Source organism: Trichechus manatus, unplaced genomic scaffold (genome assembly GCF_000243295.1).
Source record: "Trichechus manatus latirostris isolate Lorelei unplaced genomic scaffold, TriManLat1.0 scaffold00129, whole genome shotgun sequence".
NCBI lineage: Eukaryota > Metazoa > Chordata > Mammalia > Sirenia > Trichechidae > Trichechus > Trichechus manatus.
Window position 1 is genome coordinate 6,401,487 of NW_004444065.1, and position 14,457 is coordinate 6,415,943.

Sequence of the window (14,457 nt, forward strand, 5' to 3'; positions counted from 1 at the left end):
GTTGGATGGAGTGTTCTATATATGTCTATGAGGTCAAGTTGGCTGATTGTGCCCTTTAGGTCTTCTGTATCTTTGCTGAATTTCTTCTTAGTTTTTCTGTGCTTTACTGAGAGTGTTGTGTTGAGGTCTCCTACTAGTATTGTGGAAGTGTCAATTTCTCCTTTCAGTGTTGTTAGAGTTTGTTTTATGAATTTTGGATCCCTGTCATTGCGTTCGTAGACGTTTATTATGGTTATGCCTTCATGATGGATATCCCCTTAATCATTATATAGTATCCTTCTTTGTCTTTTATGGTCGATTTTGTTTTAAAATCTATTTGATCTGCGATTAGTACTGCCACTCCTATTTTAGGTCATTGCTAGCTTGTTCTATTGTTTACAACCTTTGACTTTTAATAAATTCACATCTTTGTTTCTAAAGTGTGTCTCTTGTAGACAGCATATTGATGGATCTTGTTTTCTTATCCATTCTGTCACTCTCCGTGTCTTTATGGGTGCATTGAGTCCATTTACATTCAGTGTAATTATTGATAGATGTGAGTTTGTTGTCATTTTGTAGTGCTTTTTTTTTGTGGTGCTGACGTTTTCTTTGTTCTTCTTACTCTCCTGTGCTGAGTTACTTTTTTTTGTGGGTTTTTTTTTCATTTCTTTTATTTTTGTAGGTTGTGTTTTTGCTGAGACTTTATGTTTTTCCTCTTTATTTTTATGAGTATGTTTATTAACTTTCTTTTTGGTACCATGAATTTCACCCTTATCTTTCTAAGTTTGAATCGGTCTATTATTACTTGGTATCGCCTTGCCTTCCTCTCCATTAGAAGGTACCGTACCTACACCTTTTATTCCCTCTTTTATTGCTCTGATGTTGTTGTCATTTACTGATTAACTGCACTGATTCCCTGTTGTATTTGTTTTGGTTTTGGATAGTCCTTGAGAGTTCATTTCCTAGATTGCTATCTGGCTGGTATGATCCTGCATCCTAGATTTTGCCCGTGAGCTGAAGTTGTTTGTTCTCAGATCGCAGATCTCCCTTTAATAATTCTCGTAAGTTTAGTTTGGTTTTTACATATTCCCTTAATTTCTGTTTATCTGGATATGTTCTAATTTTGCCCTCATATTTGAACGAGCATTTTGCAGGTTATATTAATCTTGGTTGTCAATTTTTTCTTTCAAGGTTTTATATATGTCATCCCATTGTCTTCTTGCCTGCATGGTTTCTGCCAAATAATCTGAGCTTATTCTTATTGTTTCTCCTCTGTATGTGACTTCTTGTTTTTTACAAGCTGCTCTCAAGAGTCTTTGTTTTTCTTTGGTTTTGGTGAGTGTGATTATGATATGCCTTGGTGATTTTCTTTTGGTGTCCATTCTATATGGGGTTCATTGAACTTCTTGGAAGGCCAACTTTTCTTCTTTCATGATATTGGGGAAGTTTTCTGTCAGCAGTTCCTCAATGATCCTCTCTGTGTTTTCTGTTTTCTCCCCCTGTTCTGGAACTCCAATCACTTGCAAATTTTTGCCTTTGATTGTATCCCACATAACTCTCAGGATCTCTTCATTTTTCTTGGTTCTTTTTTCTGAGTTTTCCTCAAGCAGAGTTGTATCCAAGTGTTCGTCTTCAATTCCACTGATCCTGTCTTCCACCATTTCAAATCTGTTCCTCAGCCCTTCTATGACACCATCCATTTCTGAAATCTTGTTGTTTATCTTTTGAATTTCTAATTGTTGTTTTTGTATAATTTCTAGTTGTGAATTTATTTTGGCATTTTGTTGCTGCATTATTTTCCTGAATTCTTTCATGAATTTGTCTGCCTTTTCCATGAATTTGTCTATTTTTTCTTCATTTTTGTCTGCTTTTTGCTTCGACTGTTGGATAATTCTGAGTGGTACAGATTTGAATTCCCTATCAGGTAGCTCTAGTTCATTTTTTTTCCACTGGAAAGTCATCTGGTGTTTTATTTTAGACATCTACTGGAACCATTCTGTCCTGTTTTTTGTAAATGTTTAGATGTTGTCTACTGTCTTAGGGGAATTCAGTAGTTATTTTTCTCGTTTATTGATTGTAGATTTGTTCGTTTCGTCCTTTTTTTTTTAAATTTGGCTCTGTCTGAGCAGGCGGGCTGTGTGTTCTTTGTTGTTTGCTCATCTGTGGCCATGATACTTTTCACCTCCTTCTCCAATTGGCAGAGTCAGTCACTCAGATATGGTACAGCAGGTCAGGTCTAGCTGAAGAGGAGTTACTGGGATGGGTTGTTTGTCGCACTCACTACAGCCACCAGAGCGGGTCAGTAATCAGTGCAGGGCAGGTTCCATTAGGCCATGCCTGTGCTTCTTGATGGTGTGATGTTAAGTGCACAGCGTAGGTAGGCAGGATGTAGGGGGGAGATTGCTACGTGTGGAGCTAACATGGATATGGAAGAGAGGAGAGAGGAACAGGAGCCAAAAACCTACAAACAAACAAAAAAGAGTGTTAGGTGAGAGCTTGCTGTTGGAGTGGAGAGATGAGAGACTATGAAATGGAGAAAAACAAAAAGGGGAAGAGGAATAAAAAAAAGTAAAGAAAAGCAAAGAATGAATAAATAAATATCAGAAAGGGAAAAGAACAGCAAATTCCCCAGGTATCCCACTGTTGTGGCTATGAGATCTGTGGAAGTTGTTCTCAGTTGTTGCAGTACAGCCTAGCTAGAAGGCATAGAGGTATTCAGGGAACAGAATGAGAAAGAAGGTATAGAGAGATGAGAAACTGATTAATGAAGAAAGACAAAAAGCGAAAAAGAGGGAAAAGAAAACAAACAAAATTTAAAAAAAAAGAAAAGAATAAGAAAAACTCCCCAAAAAACAGGGAAAAAAAAAAAAAACGCAAAAAGTCAATGCCCCCAGGGATCCCTCTGCAAGTCTGTTCAAGCCGTAGGGGTAGGTTCCAAGATGCACAGCACCACGTGGCCAGAAAAGGCTCCCAACTCATGAAAAGGAAAAGAAAACAAACAAACAATTCAACACAAACAAACAAACAAAAGCCCCAGGATCCCACCAGCGTGGCAGCCCAGACTGGGAAGCATTTCCACACTGGAGCAGAGCTCCGCAGCCCCTCAGGAAGAAGCAAAGAAGGCTCAAGGATCCAGGTATTTGTGCTAAAGGAGGGGGAGGTGGTGAGAGGTAAGGAAGAAATCAAAAGAAGTGGAAAAAAAAGCAACACCAGCAGCCAATAAATGGCACTCAGAGAGACAGCTATTGGGGGCGGATGTAATCCAAGCAGCTGATGCTTCCCGGACAAGAGGCTGTGGTTGCGGGCAGCAGAGGAGCCTGAGTGGGGGTGAAGAAGGGTGTGGTGTGGGGAAGCATCTATCACAAATTACCGGAGCTATGCAGCCCCTCAGGAAGAAGCAAAGATGGCACACGGAGCCAGGTACTTGAGTGAAAGGAGGGGGAGGTGGTGAGAGGTAAGGCAGAAATCAAAACAAGCAGAAAAAAGCAACACCAGCAGCCAACAAATGGCGCTCAGAGAGCTGGCCAGTTTGGGTGGGTGGAATCCAAGCAGCCAGTGCTTCCCGGACAAGAGACTGTGGCCAGGGGAAGCAGAGGAGGCTGAGCTGGAGTGAAGAAGGGTGAGGGGTGGGAAAGCGTATATCGCCAGTTACTGGTTGTTCTGTCTCCTGTTGGAAACTCTGTGAAGCTTCTTTCTGATATCCCCTATTTGCTGGTCTCTGATAGGAGTCCAAGATGGTGGATCTGCGCTGTGTTAGCTGATAGGGGACCTCTGAATGAATCTCTCCTCGCTCTGCATTCTCTGTCAGTTTTCTCACTCCATTTTGTGCTTGGCTGAGTTCTTTATCTCTTCATTTGATGTTTTAAGATTTCAGGATTGCTGTTTTCTCTGTTTGGCTTAGTTTTTTGGATCTTTCCTGTGGAGGGAAGGTGTGATGCTTTTGCCTAGAGTGACATTTTGCCAGAAGTCCCTAGGATTTATTTTTAAGATATTTTTGCTATTTGACATTTAAAAAATAAAAAGGGAAAGGGAAAAAAGGAATATTAGGCAAAGAGAACAGCAAAAGTGAAGGCATGGTGACATGAATGTTTAGAGAAATGGTTCACAAAAATTGTGGTCTCCCAGACCAAAAGCACCAATAACACACAGGAATATATTAGAAATGGAAATCAGTGAGCCTTGCTCAGACCTATTGAATCAGAAACTAGTAATCTGTGCTTTAATATGGCCCTCATATGATTCTGAAGCATGCTGAAATTTGAGAACTGCAGAGTAAGTCTGAAAAAAAAGTAACTATTTGGTATGATTCAAATGTAGGCTAGAAGAGTGTGTAGTGAAAACAGATTAGGCTATTACACAGTAGGCTTTTGTGAGATATTCAAAGTCTTAAGCATGGAATTGACATGTCCATACGGTTTTTTAAAAGATCTCTCTGATAGCATCCTAATATTTAATTAGGTTGATAAAGAGACTGACAAAGAAACTATCCCATAGGGAATAAATAAATTTTGAACCTCAGTAGTGGCAGGAAGGATGGAGGGTAGGGAATAGATATGAAAAACTGAAGATGTAGAATTTTCCAGATAGCTTGTATGTCTTTCAACAGAATTTTCTACAGACAAAACTTTAAGTCAAAAAATAAAATATAGGAAATTTTAAGCACCTGAGTATGTTGATCGGGGGTGGGGGGTGGACGGCAAGGTGGCCTGAAGAGGCTATGTTCTATCCCACAAAGCAGAACTGATCTTTCTTCTAGTTATAGTAATGTATAAGATATCCTATTTAGAGAAAACAAAGCAGAGTCTCTGTTTTGTAGTCTTTGTCTTTTTCCAGTCTGGATTGGTAGAATAGGGACATTCTTCTCTGTGGTGTCATATCTTATTCTCTACCCATGTACTTTCTGAATGGAATGTCATTGTTCTCTTTTAGTGGAAACTAATGTTCATGCATCTGCTTAACCAAGAAATATAAAGTACTTAAACATGCTCCCCAAGTGCAGTAGTGTAAGTGCCACCTGGCAAGATGTGGTAAGTGAAAAAAAGAAAATAAAGTGGTCAATAACCCTGTTGTCCAATGGACTATTGTGCCATTGCAAAGTCTCTTTGCAAAACTGTCATTTTTTGGTCACAATTTTATCCCAAACAGAACTAATCAGTCTCTTACTGAAACGCATTTTCATTTTTTCTTGCAATATAAGTCATTGAGAAAACATTTTGGTGCCATCAGTAGTCTGACAGTATAATCTAAGGGCATATTTGTTTTTCGTAAGTATGACCACTCCTACCATAAGAAGACTGAGATTTTATTGACTTTTTCCTGTACATTATACATATATTTTCTCACATAAAGGAACTTAGGAAAACTCTTTAAATGTGGTTGCCTTAGCTGGAAGTTATGTTATTTTTACCCTTCCTCTTCCATTCTTATCTTCAGTGTGAATAAGATGGCTGGAGCTCGAGCAGCTATCTGTTAAATAAGACCACAATGAAGATAATAGCCAAGTGTTATCGATGGAAAAAAGTAAAGATAAAAATGATCTGTCCCCTGATCATATGGAGCTTCCTTACAGCCCTGGATTGTCTAGACCTGAACATTTCTAAGAGAAAACAATTTTGCTTAAACTACTGTTATTGGAGTTTTCTATTGCATACAGTCAAATGATCCTGTGATACATTTAATTATCCGTTCTATTTCTGGGCTATTAATTTGTTTCCACTCTTTTTTTTCTCATTAAAATCATAATCAGTAGGATATTCTTGTAACTAAATACTATACAATGCATTATTTTTCATTAAATATTAAAAACATATTTCTATACCATTGCTTATTATTCCACACTATTTTTTTCAACATCATGGATTTACTGTGAATTATTAAACCAATCACTTATTGTAGAATAATTACATTTTGTCTTTTTTTTTTCCTATTGTAAACAACAGGTCATCAAACTCCCATAATTTCAAACCCTAATCAGCATTATGGACTATTAAAAAATATAATAATAATAAATTATTTGAACAAAATCAAAATAAATTCATCCAAATGGAGTTTTAATTCTGGCACCTTTTCTCTGCAATAAATCCATCAAGAATGACATGTTTATGGAGGGTTCTCTAAAGTCAATGTAAATCAAGGTCAGTGAGAGTACTACGCCCAAGTAATTCCCAGTCATGATTAAGTGTTATGAAGTCAGAATCATAATTATGATTGAGTTCATTCTGCTCTTATAAAACTCCACAAAACACAGAAGAAGCAGGAATGCATATTAAGTGGGAATGTTGAAAAGAAAATTGTTATCTCATATGCCATTGCTTAGCACTAGACATATTGAATCTTTTGTTTGTTTTGAAAGTTTGAATGTAATGAACAAATCATTTTGCCTATCCTTCTCAATTTCAGATTCTTCCATCACCATATTTGCTGCCTTACACCCTCAATGTGATTTTCCAAAAAGAAAATTGACAAGCAAGCAGAACAAACAATTGCTTGAAATTTTGTCAAATAACTCCAGAAAGCAGAAAAATTTTCCCAAAACTTCAAAAATGTAAATTTCTTTTGGAATAGCAATATATTTGTTGTTGTTATGTTGAGTTTATTTTATAAAGTAATACCTTTTGTCTGTACTAGGGTTTCTTTTTTCACGTCATCATTAAACTTTTGTTTAGTGTTCAGGTCCAGCTAAACTCCAACACCTTTCATTAAAGGCATTCTAACCACTCCAATTAAGAAACAAAATGCACCTTCCTCCTACAGCATCATGAACGAATACCACTGATATATTTTAATTGTTATTAGATGCCATCAAGTCAGTTCTGACACGTAGTGACCAAAGTAAAACAGAACGAAACACTTCCCAGTCCTGTGCCATCTTCACAATCTTTGCTATGCTTAAGTCCATTGTTGCAGTCACTGTGTCAATCTAACTTGTCGAGGGTCTTCCTCTTTTTCGTTGACTCTACTTTACCAAGCATGATCGCTTTCTCCAGGGACAGGTCCCTCCTGATAACATGCCAAAAGTACGTGAGAGAAGTCTTGCCATCCTTGCTTGTAAGGAGCATTCTGGCTGTACTTCATCCAAGACAGATTCGTTCGTTCTTCTGGAAGTCCATGGAATATTCAACATTCTTTGTCAACACCATAATTCAAAGACTTCAATTCTTCAGTCTTCCTTATTCATTGTCCAGCTTTCACATGCATATAAGGTGATTGAAAATATCATGGCTTGGGTCAGGTGGTCCTTGGTCCTCAAGGTGACATCCTTGCCTTTCAATACTTTAAAGAGGTCTTTTGCAGCAGATTTGCTTAATGCAAATTTCTTGACTGCTGCTTCCATGGGTGTTGATTGTGGATCCAAGTAAAGAGAAATCCCTGACAATTTCAATCGTTTCTCCATTTATCAGGATGTTGCTTACAGGTTCAGTTGTGAGGATTTTTGTTGTCTTTATGTTGAGGTGATCTTCATCAGTAAGTGCTTCAAGTCCTATACACTTTCAGCAAGCAAGGTTGTGTCATCTGCATATCACAGGTTGTTAATGAGTCTTCCTCCAATCCCGATACTGCATTCTTCTTCATATAGTCTATTATTTGCTCAGGATACAAATTGAATAAGTATGATGAAAAGATACAACCCTGACACACACCTTTCCTGACTTTGAACCACTCAGTATCCTCTTGTTCTATTCAAATGACTGCCTCTTGGCCGACATACAGGTTCCTCATGACCACAATTAAGTGTTCTGAAATTCTTACATAATCATACATTAAGTCATATCACTTATTTAGTCATCAGACTCCATTGATGTAGGCCATTTTGTGCGTGGATATCTTGTATCATCGTTAAATCTTGCATTGCTACTTAACATTAAGTTTTGATCCTAAATGTTGTTCCATTGGATTTCAAGCTTTCAGGGTAAGTCTTGAGGACCTGTGAAGTGTATCTGTATGACTATTCAGGGTTTATCAGGCATATACTTTTTCTAAGGTCTTTCAGATTTAAGCAGAACCACACTCTTTTAATGCCTTGTTCTCTCCCTTCAATCTTTTAACTCGATTTTTAATAATTTATTTAATCATGGTTCCTCAATCAGACATTAAATTCAATGAAGCTACTGATTTTTTTTTCTGCTTTGTTCTTTATCTTAAACCTAGTAACTAGCTTAGTACTTGGTACAAAGCAGGAGATAAGGATATGTTTAAAAAAATAAATCATAAATGATTCGAAGAATAAGGGACAAAACTAGAGCAAGCTAATGCAAAAAGGAGAGATATAAAATAAAAGTCAAAGGAGACAATATCTATCTTTATGTCTACCTAAGTAGAAGGTAATCAACACTGGGTTTCCCACAGAGACCTGAAAATATTTTGTGTTTGTATTTTTGAGGTTTATGAGTCAGAATCCACAGGAAGGCAAATGACAACAATTTCATCCTAAACTAGAGTGTTCATGGAAACACAGCCACATATCTTTTTTTCCTTCCACTGAAAGTATACTAGTTGTTGTGAGTCAACTCCAACTCATGGCAACCCCATGTGTGTCAGAGTACAGTTGTGCACTACAGGGTTTTCAATGGCTGATTTTTCAGAAATACATTGCTAGGACTTTCTTCTGAGGTGCTTCTGAGTGGATTCAAACTGTCAACCTTTTGGTTAGCAGCCAAGTACATTAACTGTTGGCACCTCCCAGGGACTTCAATCAAGGTATAAAAAAGCAAAAAACCAAACCTATTGCCATTGAGTGAATTCCAGCTCATAGCAACACTACAGGACAGAGTAGAACTGCCCCATAGGGTTTCCAAGGATCAGCTGGTGGATTAGAACTGACCATTTGATTAGCAGCCAACTCAGCTCTTAACCACTGTGCAACCAGGACTCAAAAATCAAAGTTTAGGTTTCTTAAAATGGAACCCCATTTGATTTTCTGTTTTATTCAGATATAGGGCCATATATAGAGCTATATTCACAGAAGATTATCAGTAACTGTTTATTGTTATTGTTGTTAGGTGCCATCGAGTTCGTTCCAACTCATAATGACCCTGTGCACAACAGAACAAAATACTACCTGGTCCTGCGCCACCCTCACAATCTTTCTTATGTTTCAGCACATCGTTGCAGTCACTGGGTCAATCCATCTCACTGAGGGTCTTCCCCTTTTTCACTGACCATCTATTTTATCAAGCATGATGTCCTTCTCCAGGGACAGGTCCCTCCTGATAACATGTCCAAAGTATGTGAGATGAATTCTCACCATCCTTTCTTCTAAGGAGCATTCTGGCTGTACTTCCTCCAAGACAGATTTGTTCATTCTTCTGGAAGTCCAGGGTATATTCAATATCCTTCTCAAAACCATAATTGAAAGGAGTCTATTATTCTTTGGTCTTCCTTATTCATTGTCCAGCTTTCACATGCATAAGAGTAGATTGAAAATACCATGGCTTGGGTCAGGAGCACCTTAGTCCTCAAAGTGACATCTTTGCTTTCTAGCACTTTAAAGAGTTTTTTTGTGGCAGATTTGCCTGATGTCCTCTGATTTCTTAACTGCTGCTTCCATGGGCATTGATTGTGGATCCAAGTAAAATGAAATCCTCGACAACTTCGATCTTTTCTCCATTTAACATAATGTCACTTATTGACCCAGTTGTGAGGATTTTTGTTTTCCTTATGTCGAGGTATAACTCATACTGAAGGCTGTAGTCTTTGATCTTCATCAGTAAGTGCTTCAAGTCTTCTTCGCTGTCATTAAGCAAGATTGGGTCATCTGCATATCACAGGTTGTTAATACATCTTCTTCCAATCCTGATGCTCCATTCTTCTTCATATAGCCCAGTTTCTCAGATTATTTGCTCAGCATATAGATTGAGTCAGTATGGTGAAAGGATTCAGACCTGAAGGACACCTTTCCTAATTTTAAACCACACAGTATCATCTTGTCTGTTTGAATCACTGCCTCTTGTTCAGTGTACAGGTTCCTCATTAGCACAATTAAGTTATCTGGAATTCCCATTCTTTGCAATGTTATCCATAATTTGTTATGATCCACACTGTCAAATCCCTTGGCATAGTCAATGTAAACATCTTTCTGGTATTCTCTACTTTCAGCCATTGTCCATCTGACACAGCAATGTTATCCCTCGTTCCATGTCCTCTTCTGAATCAGGCTTGAATTTCTGGCAGTTCCCTGTCAATATAGTAATGCAATAGCTTTTGAATGGTCTTCAGCAAAATTGGACTTGTGGGTAATATTATATTGTTCTATAATTTCTGCATTCTGTTGGATCATATTTCTTTTGAATGGGCGCAAATATGGATCTTTTCCAGTCTTTTGGCCAAGAAGCCTTCTTCCAAATTTCTTGACATAGACAAGTGAGCACCCCAGCGCTGCATTGGTTTGTTGAAACATCTCAATTTGAATTCCATCCATTCCTGGAGCCTTGTTTTTCATTATTCTTTTCAGTGCAGCATAGACTTCCTCCTTCATTACCATCGGTTCTTGGTTGCATGATACCTTCTGAAATGGTTGAACAACAACCAATTCTTTTTGGTACAGTGAGTCTGTGTATTCCTTCTGTCTTCATTTTTTTTCCTTCTCTCTTTTTTTCTTTTTGTCTTTTCCTTCCCTTCCATCTTCTTTTCATGCTTCCCACATCTTTCAATATTTTGTCCATAGAATCCCTCAATATTGCAGCTCGAAGCTTGAATTTATTCTTTGATTCCTTCAGTTTGAGAAATGCTGAGCATGTTCTTCCCTTTTGGTTTTCTAACTCCAGGTCTTTGCACATTCCATTATAATACTTTGCTCTGTCTTCTCCAGCCGTCCTCTGAAATATTTTTTCAGCTCTTTTATGTTATCATTTCTTATATTAGATTAAGCTACCCAGTGTTCAAGAGCAAGTTACAGAGTCTCTTCTGACCTCCATTTTGGTCTTCTCTTTCTTTCTTGTCTTTTTAATGAACTTTTGCTTTCTTTTTGCATGATGCCCTTGATCTTATTCCTCAACTCTTCTGCTCTTCAGTCATTAGTGTTCAATGTGTCTAATGAATTCTTGAGATGGTCTCTAAATTCAGGTGGGATGTACTCAAGGTCATATTTTGGCTCTCATGGACTTGCTCTAATTTTCTTCAGCTCCAGTTTGAACTTGCATATAAGCAAGTGATGGTCTGTCCTGCAGTAGACCCTTGGCCTTTTTCTAACTGATGATATTGAGCTTCTCCATGGTGTCTTCCCACAGATGAAGTCGAATTGATTCCTGTGTATTTCAGTTGGTGAGGTGTACATGTATAATAGTCATTTATGTTGTGGAAAAAAGGCATTTGCAATGAAGAAGTTGTTGGTCTTGCAAAATTCTATCCTGTGATTTCCAACGTTATTTCTGTCACCAAGGCCATATTTTCATATTAATTCTTCTTTATTTTCAGCTTTCGAATTCCAACCACCGGTAACTATCAATGAATCTTGATTTCAGATTTGATTAATTTTAAACTGCAGAAGGTGGTAAATATCTTTAATTTCCTCATCTTTGGCCTTAGTGGTTAGTGTGTATATTTGAGTAACAATCATATTAACTGGTCTTCCTTGTACGCATATGGATATTTTCCTATAACTGACAGAATTGTAGTACAAGATAGATATTGAAATGTTCTTTTTGTGTATGAATGCAATGCCATTCCACTTCAATTTGTCATTCGCAACATAGTAGACCATATGATTATTTGACTCAAAATAGTCAACACCAACCCATTTCAGCTCACTAATGCCTAGGATGTCAGAAGAGACTCTGAAACTTGCTCTTGAACTTTGAGTAGCTAAAGCAAAAGGAAGAAATGATGAACTAAAAGAGATGAACAGAAGCTTTCAAAGAGTAGCTTGAGAAGACGAAGTATTATAATGACATGTGCAAAGACCTGGAGTTAGAAAATCAAAAGGGAAAAACAAGCTAAAAGAACTGAAGAAAAAATTCAAGCCTCAAGTTGCAATACTTAAGGATTCTACAGGGAAAATATTAAATGACACAGGAAGCACCAAAAGAAGATGGAAGGAATACACAAAGTCACTATACCAAAAAGAATTGGTCTATGTTAAACCATTTCAGAAGGTAGCATATGATCAAGAATCAATGGTAATGAAGGAAGAAGTCCAAGCTGCACTGAAGGCATTGGCGAAAAACAAGCCTCCAGGAATTGCCAGAATATCATTTGGGATGTTTCAACAAACAGATGCAGTGCTGAAGATGCTCACTTGTCTATGCCAAGAAATTTGGAAGACAGCTAGCTGGCCAACCAATTGGAAGAAATCCATATTTATGCCTATTCCCAAGAAAGGTGATCCAACCGAAAGCGGAAATTATCAAACAATATCATTAATATCACATGCAAGTAAAATTTTGCTGAAGATCACTCAAAAGTGGCTGCAGCAGTAGATCAACAGAGAACTGCCAGAAATTCAAGCCAGATTTAGAAGAGGACATGGAACCAGGGATATCATTGCTGACGTCAGATGGATCCTGGCTGAAGAAAGAGAATATCAGAAAGATATTTACCTGTGTTTTATTGACTATGCAAAAGCATTTGACTGTGTGGGTCATAAAAAATTATGGATAATAATGCCAAGAATGCAAATTCCAGAACACTTAATTGTGCTCATGAGGAACCTGTACTTTAATCAAGAGGCAGTCGTTCAAACAGAACAAGGGGATACTGTGTGGTTTAAAGTCAGGAAAGGTGTGGGTCAGGGTTGTATACTTTCACCATACCTATTCAATCTGTATGCTGAACAAATAACCTGAGAAGCTGGACTATGTGAAGAAGAATGCGGCATCAGGATAGGAGGAAGACTCATTAACAACCTGCATTACCCAGATGACACAACCTTGCTTGCTGAAAGTTAAGAGGACTTGATGCACTTATCGATGAAGATCAAAGACCAGAGCCTTCAGTATGGATTACACCTCAACATAAAGAAAACAAAAATCCTCACAACTGGACCAATAAGCAACATCATGATAAACGGAGAAAAGACTGACATTTTCAAGGATTTCATTTTACTTGGATTCATGATCAACACCCATGGAAGCAGCAGTCAAGAAATCAAAAGATGCATTGCATTAGGCAAATCTGCTGCAAAAGACCTCTTTGGAATGTTAAAAAGCAAAAAAGTCACCTTGAAGACTAAGATGCACCTGACCCACGCCATGGTGTTTTCAATTGCCTCATATGTATGTGATAGCTGGATGATGAATAAGTAAGACTGAAGAAGAAATGATGCCTTTGAATTGTGGTGTTGGCAAAGAATATTGACTATAACATGGACTGCTGAAAGAACAAACAAATCTGTCTTGGAAGAAGTACATCCAGAATGCTCTTTACAGGCAAAGATGGCGAGACTACGTCTCACATTCTTTGGACATGTTATTAGGAGGGATCAGTCGCTGGAGAAGGACATCGCTCTTGGTAGGATAGAGGTTGGTGAAGGAGAGGAAGACCCTCAATGACACGGATTGACACAGTGACTGCAACAATGGGTTTAAGCACAGCAAGAATAGTGAGGATGGCACAGGACCGGACAGTGTTTGTTCTGTTGTACATAGGATCGCTATGAGTTAGAATCAACTCAACGGCACCTAATAACAACAACAATGCCTAGAATATCGATCTATAGTCAGTCCATTTCATTTCTGACATTTTCCAATTTTCTGAGATTCATAGTTGGTACATACTACGTTCCTTTTATTAATGGATGTTTGCAGCACTTTTCATTTTGAGTCGTGCCACATCAGCAAATGAAGGTGCTGAATGCTTGACTCTATCCATGTCATTAAGGTCAACTCTAGTTTGAAGAGGCAGCTCTTCCATTGTCATCTTTTGAGTGCCTTCCAACCTGAGGGGCTCATCTTCTGGCACTATACCAGACAATATTCCACTGCTATTCATAAGGTTTTCACCGGCCAATTTTTTCAGAAGTAAATCGCCAGATCTTTCTTCCTAGTCTGTCTTAGCCTGGAAACTCAGTTGAAACCTGTCCACCATAGGTGACCATGCTGGTATTTTAAATACTGGTAGCATAGTTTCCAGCATCACAGCAACATGCAAGCCACTGCAGTACAACAAGTTGACAGGCGGTGGGGAAAATATTTATTTAATAAATAAATTTTCTTTTCTATTGAAGTAGTAAATAAATGTAGTATCTGTCATACAATTACTATTGGTTACTCTGTCTATGCATATAGTTTCTAGTGCTCTTAACATCTTTACTTTTTTCTTATTTTTATTTATTTTTTATTGTATCTCAGATGAAGGCTTACAGAACAAATAGTTTCTCATGAAACAGTAGCACACATGTTGTTTTATCACATTGGTTAACAACCCCACAACATGTCAACCCTCTAACTTCTTGACCTTTTGTTTTTGGTGAAAATACACATAGCCAAAGATACACCATTTCAAAAATTTCTACATGCACAGTTCAGTGACATTGACTACGCTCTT